The following is a 16,481-nucleotide window of genomic DNA, read 5'->3' on the forward strand; positions in this document are numbered from 1 at the left end:
GTTTTAGACAGACATGCCCACCTTGTGAATCTTATTCTGTTCAGCCATGAGTGCAACCAGATTTTCTCGAGCTATTGCCACCTCCTGAGTCTCCGTGGTGTCTGGAGGAGACTGAGTAGGGCTGGGTATCGTCACTGATTTCTAGAATCGATTCGTTTCCGATTCACAAGGTCCCGAATCGATTCAATCCACAGTTCGATTCGATTTGATTCAATTCGATTTGATTCGATTCAATTCGATTTGAATCTGGGAAATTTTGATAGTCAGAAATATTATAATTCAGATCAGTACATTTACATATTTTTGTATCTATAAAAAAGAAGCTGACACACGCAAGACTTTATCAAAGGTGTAAGCGTCACAGCAGATGCCTTTGTGTCAAAGTAGCTGTTGGGTCTGTTCCCACAAACCCCGCTAGTTCTAGAGACTTATTTATCATGAAAGAAAAACAAGGCAACAGCGTTCGATCGATTACTTGCGCAAGGGAGGCCTTTGGTCAAGAACCAGCTCTTGGAGCTCACGCTCCTAACCTGTCTCCAGCCCAAAGTCCTTCAAAGAGCAGCTTCCCTCGCAGCTATTTATTGAGAGACAGTTCACACAATAGTTTACAACACGTACCTCCCCTCTTAACCCCCCTTGGTTACAAAGACGAGGCACTGTGTGTGTGTGTGTGTGTGTGTGTGTGTGTGTGTGTGTGTGTGTGTGTGTGTGTGTGTGTGAGACCTCCTGCTGGGCAGGAAGCTTACATCAAACAGACCTTCCAGATAGGATGTGTCTTTAAGCAAACCTACAGCCCCCTACCCAGAACCCCGAGAATCTGGGGGGAAGGACAGTGGAATCCCTTTCATCAAAGTTGGCAAGCATAAAAATGACAAACATTTAACAATCCACTCTAACATTCCCTCCTGTTTTGTGATTTTTATGCTCCAAATTATTCCTATGTAGTATATTCTTATCCATGCACCTCTTGCTTGACAATTTCAGCGCAGGTGTCATTTATACACAGGCTTCTGTCATGACATTCATTTCAGTCAATTCATATTGTTGTAAAAGTACATAATTAACAAATGTATTAGGAATCATCTTAGTTCGCATTGATCTTATACACGGTAAAATTCATCCTATACATAAGCAAATCAAATGTCAACAGTCCAAAAACAGGAATTAATATTTTCAAAAGAAGATGTCACCAAGGACCAGACATTAACCAAGCTCTCCAGCCTCGTGGTGCATCTACTCCTGTCGTGCGATTCATTATGTATTTCTGCAAGTAAACAACTGAATGTAACAGTCAAACAAGAATAATCAACATTCTCAAAAAATCATATGTCACTACAATCCAACTGTATACAGACATAGACATTCAAACACATCAGTTGACTTTATCGTTTGTCCATGTGGCTCTCAGCTAACTTCAAAGCTGTAGCCTGGTCAACACCCTTCTTTATGACTCCTATCAACCCCCCAAATCTTCTCACTGTAGGCATCCTGTGGGGGTTAGAGTCAACTAGTAAATTATCCGCATTTACAACTCTTCTCCTGTCCTGTTGTCACCACAGGAAAAGCTTTGTAAAGGAAATTGGATCAAGGTGTTTTGATCTTCTTGGCTCAAAGCCTTAACCAGCTTAGCGAAGTGTTCATGATGTAAATGTAGACAAAAGGCTTCTCTGTTTGCATCCTTCTTGCAGAGGACACAAAGAATAGGTGATGTTGTACAAATTCCATGATAAATCTCCAACTTGGACTAATCCATTGCCCTTCATTCACATAGGCAACTGGCCTATTTCCAGTTCGTTTAGCTGTTCAATGTCCTGCAGCAAGTCAGATTCTTGGAGTCAGACTAGCAGGTCTGTCTTACCAGAGCAGTTCACCCTCCCAGCTACTGGTGAATCAACCGTCCATTCAGGTTCAGAAGTTGAAAAGTTGGCAGTGTCCCAAGTATGTTTACTCCTGGATGTGTTGCCAAGGCAACCAAACAAACTGTCTCACTCTTAGTGATGCTATATGGCCACAGTCCAGAAGAATGTGTAGCCAGTGGCATCACAAGCATAACCATTGGTCTCGTTCTTTATGTGAGTGGTTGTGTTCACAAACTGCCACCAGTAGTTGTTGAAGACCCAATGCGGGTACTGGGTGTAGTTTGCTCTGTCCCAGTGCGCTCCTGTCATCCCACTCAGGGTCCACAGGCACAAGAAGGCGAACAGCACATTCCCAGCCATTCTAAGTTGGGTTCAGGATCCGTTGGTTTCTTCACCAGGATTGAGATGAGAGGTCCTAGAGATATACTCCCCCCTTTGTACCGCTGGCCTTTTCACCATCACCCAGAGTCGGCCAGGAAGTGTGTTACCTTCTTGCAGTGCGCTTGATGTATCCAAGTATTCCTTTCAGCAATCTTCACTGCTGTGGTCGTCGTCAGCAGCATCCGATAAGAACCTTTCCACCGTGAACTGGACCAGCACTTCCTCTCCATGGCCTTGTCAACATCCAATCTCCAGACTTCAGATTCTGCTCCTGCGGAGAAACAGAATCATCTGGCAGATCATTTGTTCTCAAGACTTCTTTATTTTAAAACATTTTAAGCATCTAATCTGCTAATATGCTCTCTCTTCTGCTCTTCTTAAAAACAGAAAGTACATTACAGCTGTTTCAGGCTGAGAAACACCAAACACTCTCCGTGCTATCATTCACCACACAACTATTTTATTTCTTTGTCCACTGGGCAGGTGACCTGCAGAATCACGTCTGCCCCAGCTGGATACCGTTTCACACACACCGTGACGTCAGACACACTCACACTCACTTCTGCTTAGCGCACAGTTTCACTTCATTCTTCAACGATCCACACACCACGTTCTGCCCAATAAAAACTTTGCACTGTATTTCATCCTCTTTCAAGGCAGACTTCTTTTAAGTTTGCAACTGGCAACGCGACTTACACCAAAACCCAGGCTACGTGTACACAACAGGTCACCGAATTCCATTAACACCGCTTAGGTTAACTTCTGTGCTGCTGCGTTCACTTACTGGCACTCACACACATATACGCTCATTCACACTCTTTTTAGGCCCATAATCCCCCTTACCGCGGCGAGCTCTTTCCTCCTTACCATTGGTGGAGAAACCATACACTCAACGCCCTTAACTGCGGAGAACCTTTTTTTATCTTTATAGAGCTCTATCCTCCTTTCGGTGGAGAAACCGTCCTTACCCTCCTTCTATTCGGTGGAGAAACCTCTTTAAACCTCCTTAAATAAATCAAAAAGATAAAACAAAAACAAAAACACTGGCGGAGAAGCCAGGTAGCTTGCGTCTACACGCACAGCTTGCGCACTCACGTACCTGCTTTAACGCACGGGCACGTAGCCGCTCTCTAAGGCCTTCGGTACTCACTGTTCGTTTTGTTTCCGTTCATGGGAAGAGTCTCTGGTTCCCGTCAATCGCCATCCATCCCGTGGGGAGTTCAGGCGCAAACTGTCCGGCCTGGAACAAAGCAAAGTACCAGGGCTTTCGTCAATCGTCCCAGACGATGGCTGCTAGCAGACTGCGGTGGCGTCCTCTCCCTCCCCTCGCGGTGGAGGCGATGTGTTGGGATCCGGCTCGGAGGACCAAATAAATGTTGGGTCTGTTCCCACAAACCCCGCTAGTTCTAGAGACTTATTTATCATGAAAGAAAAACAAGGCAACAGCGTTCGATCGATTACTTGCGCAAGGGAGGCCTTTGGTCAAGAACCAGCTCTTGGAGCTCACGCTCCTAACCTGTCTCCAGCCCAAAGTCCTTCAAAGAGCAGCTTCCCTCGCAGCTATTTATTGAGAGACAGTTCACACAATAGTTTACAACACGTACCTCCCCTCTTAACCCCCCTTGGTTACAAAGACGAGGCACTGTGTGTGTGTGTGTGTGTGTGTGTGTGTGTGTGTGAGACCTCCTGCTGGGCAGGAAGCTTACATCAAACAGACCTTCCAGATAGGATGTGTCTTTAAGCAAACCTACAGCCCCCTACCCAGAACCCCGAGAATCTGGGGGGAAGGACAGTGGAATCCCTTTCATCAAAGTTGGCAAGCATAAAAATGACAAACATTTAACAATCCACTCTAACAGTAGCTGAAGATAAAACACAGAAAAACATGAAGGTGGTTTTCCTGGCCTGGGATTTTATAAAAATATTCTGCAGTACATCAAAAACAAAAGAAAACCATTAATCAACATATGAACATTACCTCTGAAGTTGCAGTGGTTTTATTAGAGACACGGCTAAGCGTTTTGCATTTTGCATAATTTTAAAAAGTTTAAATTTGTTCAGTATTGAACGGCAGAAATTAGGTTCTCTTTTCGGAAGTATAACGAAAAAAAAAAAAAAAAACAGCGGCCGACAGCGCTTTAAACAACGGTAGACTTGAGAGAGAGAGAGAGAGAGAGAGAGAGAGAGAGAGAGAGAGAGAGAGAGAGAGAGAGAGAGAGAGAGAGAGAGAGAGAGAGAGAGAGAGAGAGAGAGAGAGAGAGAGAGAGAGAGAGAGAGAGAGAGAGAGAGAGAGAGAGCTGTGCATGAAGTGTGATTTTTATCGTGGGAGAAGCATAATAGTAAAAGTCAGAGTGAATTCATGACGATGTTGATGTGAAGCGTAGTTTGGATCTTCTTTTGCTGCTGGTTCGGTCAATATTGTTTGGAGAGAGATAAAACTAACAGCTTTAGAATCAGCGCAAAAAGGGCGTAAACACAAAGCGCAGACCCGCCGAAACATCAGAATCAGCGAGCTGTCGCCTTTCAGCGTGTCCGTGCCGTCAGGTGAGAAAGGCGACATCTCACTGATTCTGATCCGCGGGTCCGCGCTGTGTATTTACGTCTTTGTGCAGAATGCGTGTACCTGCTCTCATTTACTGTCTTAGCTGTTTGGTGGTTGTTGAAATTTTGTGAGGTTTCACCTGAGATTCTGGCATTTCGGGCAAAATAAATTTATATTAAAAAATCGATTCAGGATTTTAATGAATCGATTTCAAGTTATCCAAGCCAGAATCGATTTTAATCGATAAATCGATTATAAAAACCCACCTCTAACTCTGAGGAATCAGAGTCTTTCTCGCTTTCATCCTTATTGACACTTTCCTTCCTCCTCTCCACACACCACTTTCTCCTGCTGCGCTCCTGTTCCCAGCTAAGAGAAGAAAATTACACATTGTAACTGACAGAGACAAAAATATCTGGTTAATTAAGGCATATTTGAAAGTACATAGTTGAAAAAAAAAGAAAAGAAAAAAAAATGTGGCCAATAAAATTCATTATTACGTTTGATTTATGTTGTTTTTTTGATCAGACTTACAATAATTTATATTTATATAATCCACAAACACTGACACTTTCAGGGAACTTTAAGCACGACAAGCACATGCTGTGAGTTTTCAACATATTATCAAATGGCTGGATTAAATAATGTTACAAAGAAAAATACTGGATAAATACTGTTGGATAAAGAAGGGAGAAACATGACAAAAATGCTTGACACTGACTCTGTAATAGTTAAAAGATTATTAGAGGTGGCAATCTGGAGCTCCATGTTGTCGTTTTCCAGCTCCATCAGGCTCTTCCTGATCTCCATCTGTTGGCGGAAAGCATCCAGAAGCTGCTCCCTCAACAGATCCATCTCCTCTCGACTCTGCTGGCTGGAGGGAAGGGAAGGGATGGAGATTAGACTCAAAGAGCTCAAAAAGCAGGTATTTTTCAAATATTAAAGTCAGCGGTGAGTGCGAGACCTTACCCTGAACATTGCAGATGTCAGCTCGGTCAGAATTAAGCTGGCGACTCGCCTGTTCGGCAATCTTCTTTTTCTTTTTCAGCCGCTCGATCTCGCAGCGCAGGTCTGAGATGATATTGGTGTACTGAGCAATGTGGTATGACACATTTATCATGTTCTTCTTCACCTAAAGCACAAAGATGAAAAAGAATACTTGAACTATACTTTGGATCTATGAATTATACAATAGAAGTTGGATTTCTAACTGCAGAAAGTTGAGTTGAAGCTACAATCATTTATTTTTTACTGCTAAATGAACTTCTGCTAGAGTGAAGCAATACTGAGACATATAAAATATTACTCAGCTCACCCGTGTTCGAATACTTTTGGCACGGCCTGCATATGTCAGTGTGTTACGAGACTCCTCAAAAGCTACAGAGGCAGGGCTAATATGGGCTATCATGAGCGTTCGGCTGTTTCCACCCAAGGAGTCCTTTTGTTTAAAAAAAAGATTGATAGGCTATCAATCTTTTTTTTTTTTTTAGCCTGCTGGAGTCACCCATAACATTGATAGAGGTGGATAAAGCGATATCTGCACTCCAGTCAGGGAAATGTCCTGGGGCAGATGGCTTTCCAGTAGAATTTTTTAAGGTAATGAAAGTGAAGTTAAATAGTTTATTACTAAGGGTTTTTAATAAAGCATTTGAAGAATCGAAACTCCCAGAATCTATGTACCAGGCTAATATAACATTGATAGCTAAAAAAGATAAAAATCCGGAATCATGCTCATCTTACAGGCCTATTAGCCTTCTTGGTGTTGATAATAAGATACTTTCAAAGATACTGGCTCTTAGGCTAGAAAAAGTAATGTGCTCTATTGTGCATGCTGACCAGACAGGCTTTATTAAGGGGAGGAATTCTTACAATAACACCCGACGTCTATTTAATATTATTCACTTTTTAAATTTTCATCAGATCTCTGGGGTTGTCGTTTCTATGGATGCCGAAAAGGCATTTGATAGAATTGAATGGGAATATATGTTTGAAATATTGAGAAGATTTGGGTTTGGAAAAAACTTTCTGGGGTGGATCAAAATTATGTACAAATCACCAATAGCATCAGTGTTAACTAACGGCCTGTTATCCTCCCCAATTACATTGAGCAGAGGTACAGCACAAGGTAGTCCACTGTCACCATTACTATTTGCTTTGGCCATTGAGCCTTTGGCCATTAGACAAAATTCGAGTGTTCCTGGAGTTAAAATTGGGGAAAGACAACATAAAATTCTGCTTTATGCAGACGATATTCTTCTGACACTGACTGACCCTGCTAACTCTCTACCTGTTCTTACTAGGTGTATCAAGGACTTTGGTCTTATATCTGGATACATGGTAAATTTTGATAAATCTGTTATAATGACTTTGTGTAGTGGAAGGGACACTGAACCTTCATATGTTAAACCCTTTCACTGGGCACCATCAGGTTTTGTATATTTGGGAGTTAAAGTTACACCAAATGTTGGTCACTTATATAGAGAAAATATTAATGGAATGGTTCAAGATCTTCGAGAGATGCTGACAAGATGGAGGGCACTTCCAATATCATTTTTGGGAAGAATAAATCTCATTAAGATGGTAATCCTACCGAAAATACTATATCCCACAGGCATGTTGTTTGCAATTTTGAAATCAGAAGATATTAAAGCAATTAACAAGGCTATGGTGAATTTCATTTGGGCAGGAAGAAAACCCAAAATTAAATTGGAGACATTACAGTTACCGAAAGATCTGGGCGGGTGGGGAGTGCCAAACATAGAAAATTACGTTCTCTCAATACAAGCGAGGATTCTTTCTTCCTGGATACATGAACATTCTGACCTGCCATGGTTAAATATTGAGGAAGTATTATGTAAACCATCCTCACCTGTTAATTTTTTAGGGAAACGTCTAAATGACTTACCTCACGTAATAAAGTATAACCCAGTAATATATAATGCTTTGTGGACGTGGGGAAAACTGAGAAAACTTTTTAACAGTAGTCTTCCGTTTAATATTTTGTCAACATTTAGAAATAATCCAGACCTTCTGCCGCAAAACATAGGGTCGAGCTTTGTGGGATGGCATAAAGTAGGTGTAAAGAGGTTTTATGACCTCTTTAAACATGGTGAGTTTAAATCATTTGAATCCTTAAAGTCCCAGTATTCTATGTCAAAGACTGAGTTTTATAAGTATTTGCAATTGAGAAATTATGTGTTAAAAAATGCCAAATCATTACAAATCTCAACAGCCTCTTTTCGGTTGGAGAAATTCTTTCTGGATAATAGGGAGCATAAACATTTTGTATCAAAGTTTTATTCAGAGATTTATGCCCTAATTGTGGATAAACTGGCATGGTTGAGAAAATCTTGGGGGACGTTGCTTAAATGTGAAATAGATATACAGGCATGGGACAAAATCCTGCTCCTTCCATCTAAAATCTCTGTGTGTAACCGATTTAAAGAACTGCAGTACAAAATTTTGCACAATGTATATATTTCTCCGTATATTTATAGTAAGTATAATATGGGAACATCTCCAAATTGTCTCAAGTGTAAGGTCAGAGTGGGCACTAGATTCCATTGTTTGTGGGATTGTGCTATTATTCAATCATTTTGGAAGGAGGTCTGCGCCAATATTAGTACAGCCATTGGTCATCAGGTGACAGAAAACCCATTAATGTGCTTATTGGGATATATCCCTGTCCCACTGGTACAACATGAGCATGTAATTCAGTCACTGTTGGCCAAGAAAAGTATTATGTTGAGATGGGTGGGAGCTGAGCCTCCCTCCATTTTTCTCTGGAAGTCGCTCATCATTGATGTTATGACTTTGATCAGGTTGGGACATTATATTGATGGGAGCTCCCGAATTTTTGTGGACAAATGGAAGAAACCACTGGAAGCACTGGGAGTAACTTGTAAACTGGACCCTAATGGACAATAATTTATGGACATAATGTTGTAATATTTTAGGGCTGTGCAGTGTTATTATTTTGGATGTGGACCAGTCCTGTATTTGTTGGAGAAAAAATGTTAAATAAAAGTTAAAAAAAAAAAAAAAAAAAAAAAAAGACTGATAAATATAAATACACACAAAAAAAACATCTAAATCATCAACACAGTTGGTCCCATATAAACCTTTAGAGGACTGTACCTTCAGGAGACGAGTCAACCTGCTGTCTCGATAGTTGACATACTTGTTACCATTTTTGTCACTCAGGGCGTTAATGCAGTTGCCCAAAGCCAGGAGGGAACGGTTGATGTGGGCCCCTTCTTTCAAACGCTGACCTCTATTTTGAGTCTGATAAAATAAAATAAAAATGGATGAGTAATGAGAAAACTTTAAATATGCTTTTAAAAAAAGGAAAATATTCCCCCTTTTCTTTTATTGCTCTGAAGGTGATTTAAGTAATATAATAATAATAATGATAATAATAATAATAATATAACAGTAATATTATGATTAGAGATGGACCGATCCGATATTACGTATCGGTCCGATACTGACTTAAATTACTGGATCGGACATCGGAGAGAAATAAAAAAAATGTAATCCGATCCATTAAATATCAAAAAAGCACCTCACAAAACTTGTGACATGGCGTAACTCGGCTCATAACTGTGGCACGTCGCTCCAGTATGCGTCACGTGATAGAGCGGCTGTGTGTATTTGTAGCTTCGCTACCACCCGGCATTTCATCTCCGAGGAAGTGATCCCAGAGAGAAGTAAAGCAAGTGTGTAAGTTCATCTCTGAATGTTTGTAAAGCATTCCCGCGTTAAGCTTAACAACCGATATATGGAGCGACTGCCTCTTCTCTCTCCCTTCCTCTCCTGTTGCTACTTCAGTCATGAAACGGATTAATGATCCGCTGATCGGCTTTTCTGTCGCGAGTCCGTCTCTCTTGTTTGTTTATTGCCCACTTCGCGCCAGAAAGAGGAAACCAGCGGCTGAACAACAGCAGCACGTTTAAGCTTGATAAGTTGTTGTTAGAATTTATTTACGTTCTACACCAGGATCCTTTTCTACGTAGCTGACGGCTGGTAACTGTGCAGGGGCGGATCTAGCAAAGTTTAGCCAGGGGGACCAATAGGGCATTAACAGGGAAAAGGGGGCACAAATACATACTTTTCTTTCTTATTCTCATTTAAAATGTCTAGTTTTTAATAAATAATTATCTGAATCTTACACCCAAAGTTTTAATCTGACGTAAAATGTATATTAGTCCATTACTGTATATAGTAACTCTTAAGTCTAATATACCCTGGTAAGCTAGTACTTTTTCCTTTGGGAAGGTACCATCTGTGCAGTCTGCAATTCTGTTGAAGAAAGATGTTGAATCTATTTAATTATTCTTGAAAAATAATTGATTTCTGTGCATTTTTTTCACACTGCATCAAATTAAAGTTGATTATGTCAATTAAGCATCATGAGGTGGAGGGTGGTTCCCTAATTTATTTATTTTTTTGCTGGGAGTTTTAGAACCCTATTAGTTAGGTTGCTTACTCTTTAAAATACCAGAATAGGGAGGACATTCATTTTGATCGGCCGTTAGTTTTTCTGCAGGAGCTCATGTAAAAAAAGACTCCCTTTCGACACCCTAGAGCCAAAAATCGACCACGCCATAAAAAGTGCTATAAAAAGATTATATATTAATATTTTTTTCCACTTTAAATTAGCCAATCTTTTAAAACTACTTCTCCTTGAAATATTCATATAAAGTTTTCATTATATTTCGCGGATTTTAACCCTTTATATCCCAGTTTCGTCACATGAGCGCACTGCTTTTTTAGCGGAAAAAAACAAAAAACTTGAATATTTTCCATAAAATACATTTGAAGTAATATTTGATTGTAATTATAATTAGGCCTTTGGATGGTCCAAAGATTACCACTGACATTCATTTTGATACGTTACTATTTTTTCGCAGAAGCACACTAAATGTCATATAGTGCCATATCAGGTTTATCATGTTTTGCTTACACTAAATGCTTATTACCTTGTTTTGTTCTAAAATAAAAATAAAAAAAATGTCTAAATAACAATACAAGATCACTTTGAACCAGTGATCTTGACTAGGAGTTTTTTTTAATAATCTACTTTCTTTTAATCTGGACGATTAAATGCAAACCAGGTCCCTCCCCGGTGCTGCTGGACAGGTTATCGTCTGAAGTGTCTCAGCTCGGGGCTGGGCTGCCTGACGTGCCTCATTGGCAAACCTCTAGAGGGAGCTTTGCTTAAAGAAAGGTTGCTCTTCTGCTTCTTGGGGTCCAGGGGAGATGGTGCAGGAGGTAACTGCAAGACATCCACCTCGAGCGCTTTGGAGCGCCGACGTGCTGCTTTTACTGCAATGTTCTGGACCCCCTTTAAAATCTGCTGCCGCTCTGTGGAGACACAGCTAATTTCTTTTCACTGTTATTTTTAATCTCCATTCACACAACAGAAAGAAAGCTAGTTAACAGAGAAACACTACTTTTCCCCATTAGCACTGATTTAATTGTTCCTCGTGAAAAAAGGGACCATTTTGGGTAACTTTGGATTTTTGATTCTCAATATATCAGTCATTTTAAAGACTAGTTGCATGAAACTTGGCCAGGATGTGTGTTTTAGGATTATTTTTAAAATTCAATGATCCCCTCTACTGTGTGGTGTATAGTAAAGGAGATTCACATATGTGTTACCTCCTATATCCCTCGTACCATTTTGGGCCCCACTGACTCCCATTATAATCACATATTTTCAACATACTGTAATCCTGACATGTGATAATGCTTTTCTTGTGAATACCTAATGGATCTAAGCGTCTGCCTTCAAAATAAAGGAAAAATAGGTTTTGGATCAAATGAGCACAATATTAGGCACAGCACCCCCATAGACATTTTCAGTGGTTTTGAATGCAGGACATGGTTATCTTACTATGCAAAATGCATGACAATAAAACAGCTAACCACCATAAAATTGTCTTTTGTGTGTGTGTGTGTGTGTGTGTGTGTGTGAGTGTGAGTGTGTGAGAGAGAGAGGGAGGGAGGGAGAGAGATCAAAGGCCAAAGATGGTGTGTTTATGTTTTTTTTTTTTGAGCCTCCTCTCTCTTATTGGATGCATGGTATAGCATGTTGATTCAGGTGCCCCTTTGAATTTTATGAGAATACTTTGCAGCCTGGTCTTAGTGGTCATTTCTGCACAGACACAATGAAGCGTGTACTCAGTTTAGAGGAGGCTGTTGCTGCAGTTTTGGACTCTTCTGGAAGTGAAAAAGATACCACAAGCAGTGGAGATACTTCTGAGAGCGAAGAAGAATTTTTGCCAGGCACCGAGGAGCTTTGCAGCTAGTCTGAGGAGGAGGAGGAGGAGGAGGAGGAGGAGGAGGAAGAAGAGCAGGAGGAAGAGACAAGACAGGAGGATGACCAGTGGAGATCTAAATGAACTTCTGCTAGAGTGAAGCAATACTGAGACATATAAAATATTACTCAGCTCACCCGTGTTCGAATACTTTTGGCACGGCCTGCATATGTCAGTGTGTTACGAGACTCCTCAAAAGCTACAGAGGCAGGGCTAATATGGGCTATCATGACCGTTCGGCTGTTTCCGCCCAAGGAGTCCTTTTGTTTAAAACAAAGATTGATAAATATAAATACACACACAAAAAACATCTAAATCATCAACACAGTTGGTCCCTGTGGTGTGAATGAGACACGGCGGGTCCATGGGTCAGTGTTTTGAGCCATTTTATTGATTTCACATCACACCACGACCCACCAACCCCTGATTCCCCGTGTTTTTAACTCGGCGGGCGTGATTAAGGATGCCGTGCAGGTGCGTCCGCCCTCCCTGCACGGCACCGCAGACCACGCCCCACCACATACCCCCATCGCCCGATTGAGGCCGGGGAGCCATCCGGCCGAACCTACCTACTCCCCACCGTGAGTGGGAGAGGGAATCAGCCCGGACCGTCTGCGCCCCCGGGCCCCGGCCAAGCGACGGGGAGGTGCGAGTTCAGGTGGCCGCCCGCGAATCCAGCGGTGCCGGCGGAGCTGGTTCGGAGGTCGGCCGCGTGGCAGGTGGACGCGGTGCGGCCGGTACCTGCACAGTCGTGAGCCCAAGCTCACAGGCGGCTGGGCAGATGTCCGGCGTGCACCGGCCTCTGGTGACGGTGAGGCCGGTCTGGCGAGCACACCGACCTCAAGCATGGCGCACGCCTCGCTGGCCGGCTCCAACCGAGTAACTTCCCCTGGCACGGGGACCTCTGTCTCCTCCGTCACCGCGGCCCCGGGCTGGAGCAGCCCATCGCACGGCTCCTCCGTCACCACCGCCGCCGCTCCCGGCTGGAGCAGCCCCTCGCACGGCTCCTCCGTCACCACCGCCACTCCCGGCTCAAGCAGCCACTCGCGCGGCACCTCTTCCTCCGGCCGGCGCAGACCCTCGCCCGCCTCGTCTTCCGCCTCCGGTTGGAGCGGCTCCTCCACCGCCCTTCACCCGGCTGTTCCTCCTCCTCCGGCAGGCTCGGACCCCCGCGTGCCTCGTCCACCACCTCCGGCTGCCGAGGTGCCCCACACAGCTCCTCCACCGCTTTCCCACCGTCAGGATACCCCGGTGGGGGTGGCGGCGTCGAGGTCGCCCAGGCCTGGAGCAGCGCTGCCAGCTCCGCCATCCTCCCCAGGTGGCGTTCGCTCTCCTTCCGCAGCTCTTCCTGTTGGCGGCGCACCTCCGCCGCCTGCTCCTGCTGGGTGGCCGCTATTTCGGCCACCATCTGGGCCAGCTCCTCCCTTCCCTGGCTCCGATAAGGACCCGCCGTGCCATCTCCTGGGTTTCGGCACCAGTGTGGTGTGAATGAGACACGGCGGGTCCATGGGTCAGAGCCATTTTATTGATTTCACATCACACCACGACCCACCAACCCCTGATTCCCCGTGTTTTTAACTCGGCGGGCGTGATTAAGGATGCCGTGCAGGTGCGTCCGCCCTCCCTGCACGGCACCGCAGACCACGCCCCACCACAGTCCCATATAAACCTTTAGAGGACTGTACCTTCAGGAGACGAGTCAACTTGCTGTCTCGATAGTTGACATACTTGTTCCCATTTTTGTCACTCAGGGCGTTAATGCAGTTGCCCAAAGCCAGGAGGGAACGGTTGATGTGGGCCCCTTCTTTCAAACGCTGACCTCTATTTTGAGTCTGATAAAATAAAATAAAAATGGATGAGTAATGAGAAAACTTTAAATATGCTTTTAAAAAAAAGGAAAATATTCCCCCTTTTCTTTTACTGCTCTGAAGGTGATTTAAGTAATATAATAATAATGATAATAATAATAATAATAATAATAATAATAATAATAATAATAATAATATAACAGTAATATTATTATTAGAGATGGACCGATCCGATATTACGTATCGGTCCGATACTGACTTAAATTACTGGATCGGACATCGGAGAGAAATAAAAAAATGTAATCCGATCCATTAAATATCAAAAAAGCACCTCACAAAACTTGTGACATGGCGTAACTCGGCTCATAACTGTGGCACGTCGCTCCAGTATGCGTCACGTGATAGAGCGGCTGTGTGTATTTGTAGCTTCGCTTCCACCCGGCATTTCATCTCCGAGGAAGTGATCCCAGAGAGAAGTAAAGCAAGTGTGTAAGTTCATCTCTGAATGTTTGTAAAGCATTCCCGCGTTAAGCTTAACAACCGATATATGGAGCGACTGCCTCTTCTCTCTCCCTCCCTCTCCTGTTGCTACTTCAGTCATGAAACGGATTAATGATCCGCTGATCGGCTTTTCTGTCGCGAGTCCGTCTCTCTTGTTTGTTTATTGCCCACTTCGCGCCAGAAAGAGGAAACCAGCGGCTGAACAACAGCAGCACGTTTAAGCTTGATAAGTTGTTGTTAGAATTTATTTACGTTCTACACCAGGATCCTTTTCTACGTAGCTGACGGCTGGTAACTGTGCAGGGGCGGATCTAGCAAAGTTTAGCCAGGGGGGCCAATAGGGCATTAACAGGGAAAAGGGGGCACAAATACACACTTTTCTTTCTTATTCTCATTTAAAATGTCTAGTTTTTAATAAATAATTATCTGAATCTTACACCCAAAGTTTTAATCTGATGTAAAATGTATATTAGTCCATTACTGTATATAGTAACTATTAAGTCTAATATACCCTGGTAAGCTAGTACTTTTTCCTTTGGGAAGGTACCATCTGTGCAGTCTGCAATTCTGTTGAAGAAAGATGTTGAATCTATTTAATTATTCTTGAAAAATAATTGATTTCTGTGCATTTTTTTCACACTGCATCAAATTAAAGTTGATGTCAATTAAGCATCATGAGGTGGAGGGTGGTTCCCTAATTTATTTATTTTTTTGCTGGGAGTTTTAGAACCCTATTAGTTAGGTTGCTTACTCTTTAAAATACCAGAATAGGGAGGATGGAGTAGGTTTATGTTTATTAGATTGATCAGTATTGCTGAACTATGAAATATTTTGGGTGCAGAGGATTTTTTGCATACAGGTATAACAGAATAGCTTTAGTGTTTTGTTTTTTTTTAACTTTAGTATGAACTTATACAAAAAACAGCAAGATATTAAAAAAACTGTTCAGTATCGGCAGATATCCAAATTTATGGTATCAGTATTATGTATTATGATAACACTTTTGGGTGGCACTGACAAAAAAACTGAATAAGTATCAACAGATTAACACAGTTTAAACATTTTAAATTAATAAGTTATACTAAATAGAGGATTCATTAATGATGGTGATATTTAAACTATGTTTTCACAGGCTTTACAACCCCAGACACCGGGGGAGTGTCAACATTAGTAAGCTATTGTTGGCCGTTTCTTTCGGTGTGTAGTTGACATGTTTCCACTCCTGTCCAATAGATGGCATTAGGTCCTTGGTCCACCTAGTACTAAAATAACACAACCTCACCTTTTGCTAACTACATGGATGCCTCTTGTTTACAGGGAGAAAAAATGTTCTTTGCAGCTTCATGTGACTAACACCTGTGAGGTATGCTCAACCTTGTAATGCACAACTCATCAATATTATGCCTTTCAATCATTCAAATAGTCTCCATGGCAAATAAGTGCTCTCACAGCCTGACCGCATGATTATCTCATGGTGAAGAAGAACAAGCCTGTGGTAAAATGAGCATCAGTGACAAGCTATTCAAATGAAGGAATAAAGCAGTCTCAACCTGAACAGCTGCCAAAAAGAAAAAAAACAACAACTGAACAAGTACTTGAGTTTTTCTCACTTAACCGCTTGCAAAGAGAAGGTCAAGGCGATAATACATCCCAGAAAATGAATTGGCTCGCAGATTCTCTTCATCGCTGTATTGACAAATACCAGTGTGACAATACAAAAAAAAATTCCATGGACTGTTCTTCGCTTTTATATCTGTCATTCTTATTTTCTTTATAAAGAATGTGCTTTAATATGTTATCTTCCAATTCTTTATTTTGTGTTAGTTTGCTGTAGAAATATCTAGAACATTTTTCATAAATTCCTGGAAAACAAAACAGTGTTGTCTAAAAAAAGAAAAAAAGTGCAGACATCAGATTTCATTTATGAAAAGAAATGAGTTGTGATACCATTAACACAGTTACGGGATTCATGTTTCTGACCACCTGTCAAATTTAAGTCCACTATGAACTGTTTTTGACTCTACTTAGGTAGAGGTTGTAGGTATGTCGCTGCAACTGAATCAAAACA

At 42.1% G+C, this 16,481-nt stretch overlaps 1 pseudogene; it reads right to left on the minus strand.

The window, feature by feature from the left end:
• Positions 1-16,481, minus strand: part of LOC134633485 (kinesin-like protein KIF19) — a 40,524-nt pseudogene that overhangs the window by 13,267 nt on the left and 10,776 nt on the right.

This window comes from Pelmatolapia mariae, linkage group LG8 (genome assembly GCF_036321145.2).
Source record: "Pelmatolapia mariae isolate MD_Pm_ZW linkage group LG8, Pm_UMD_F_2, whole genome shotgun sequence".
Classification (NCBI taxonomy): Eukaryota; Metazoa; Chordata; class Actinopteri; order Cichliformes; family Cichlidae; genus Pelmatolapia; species Pelmatolapia mariae.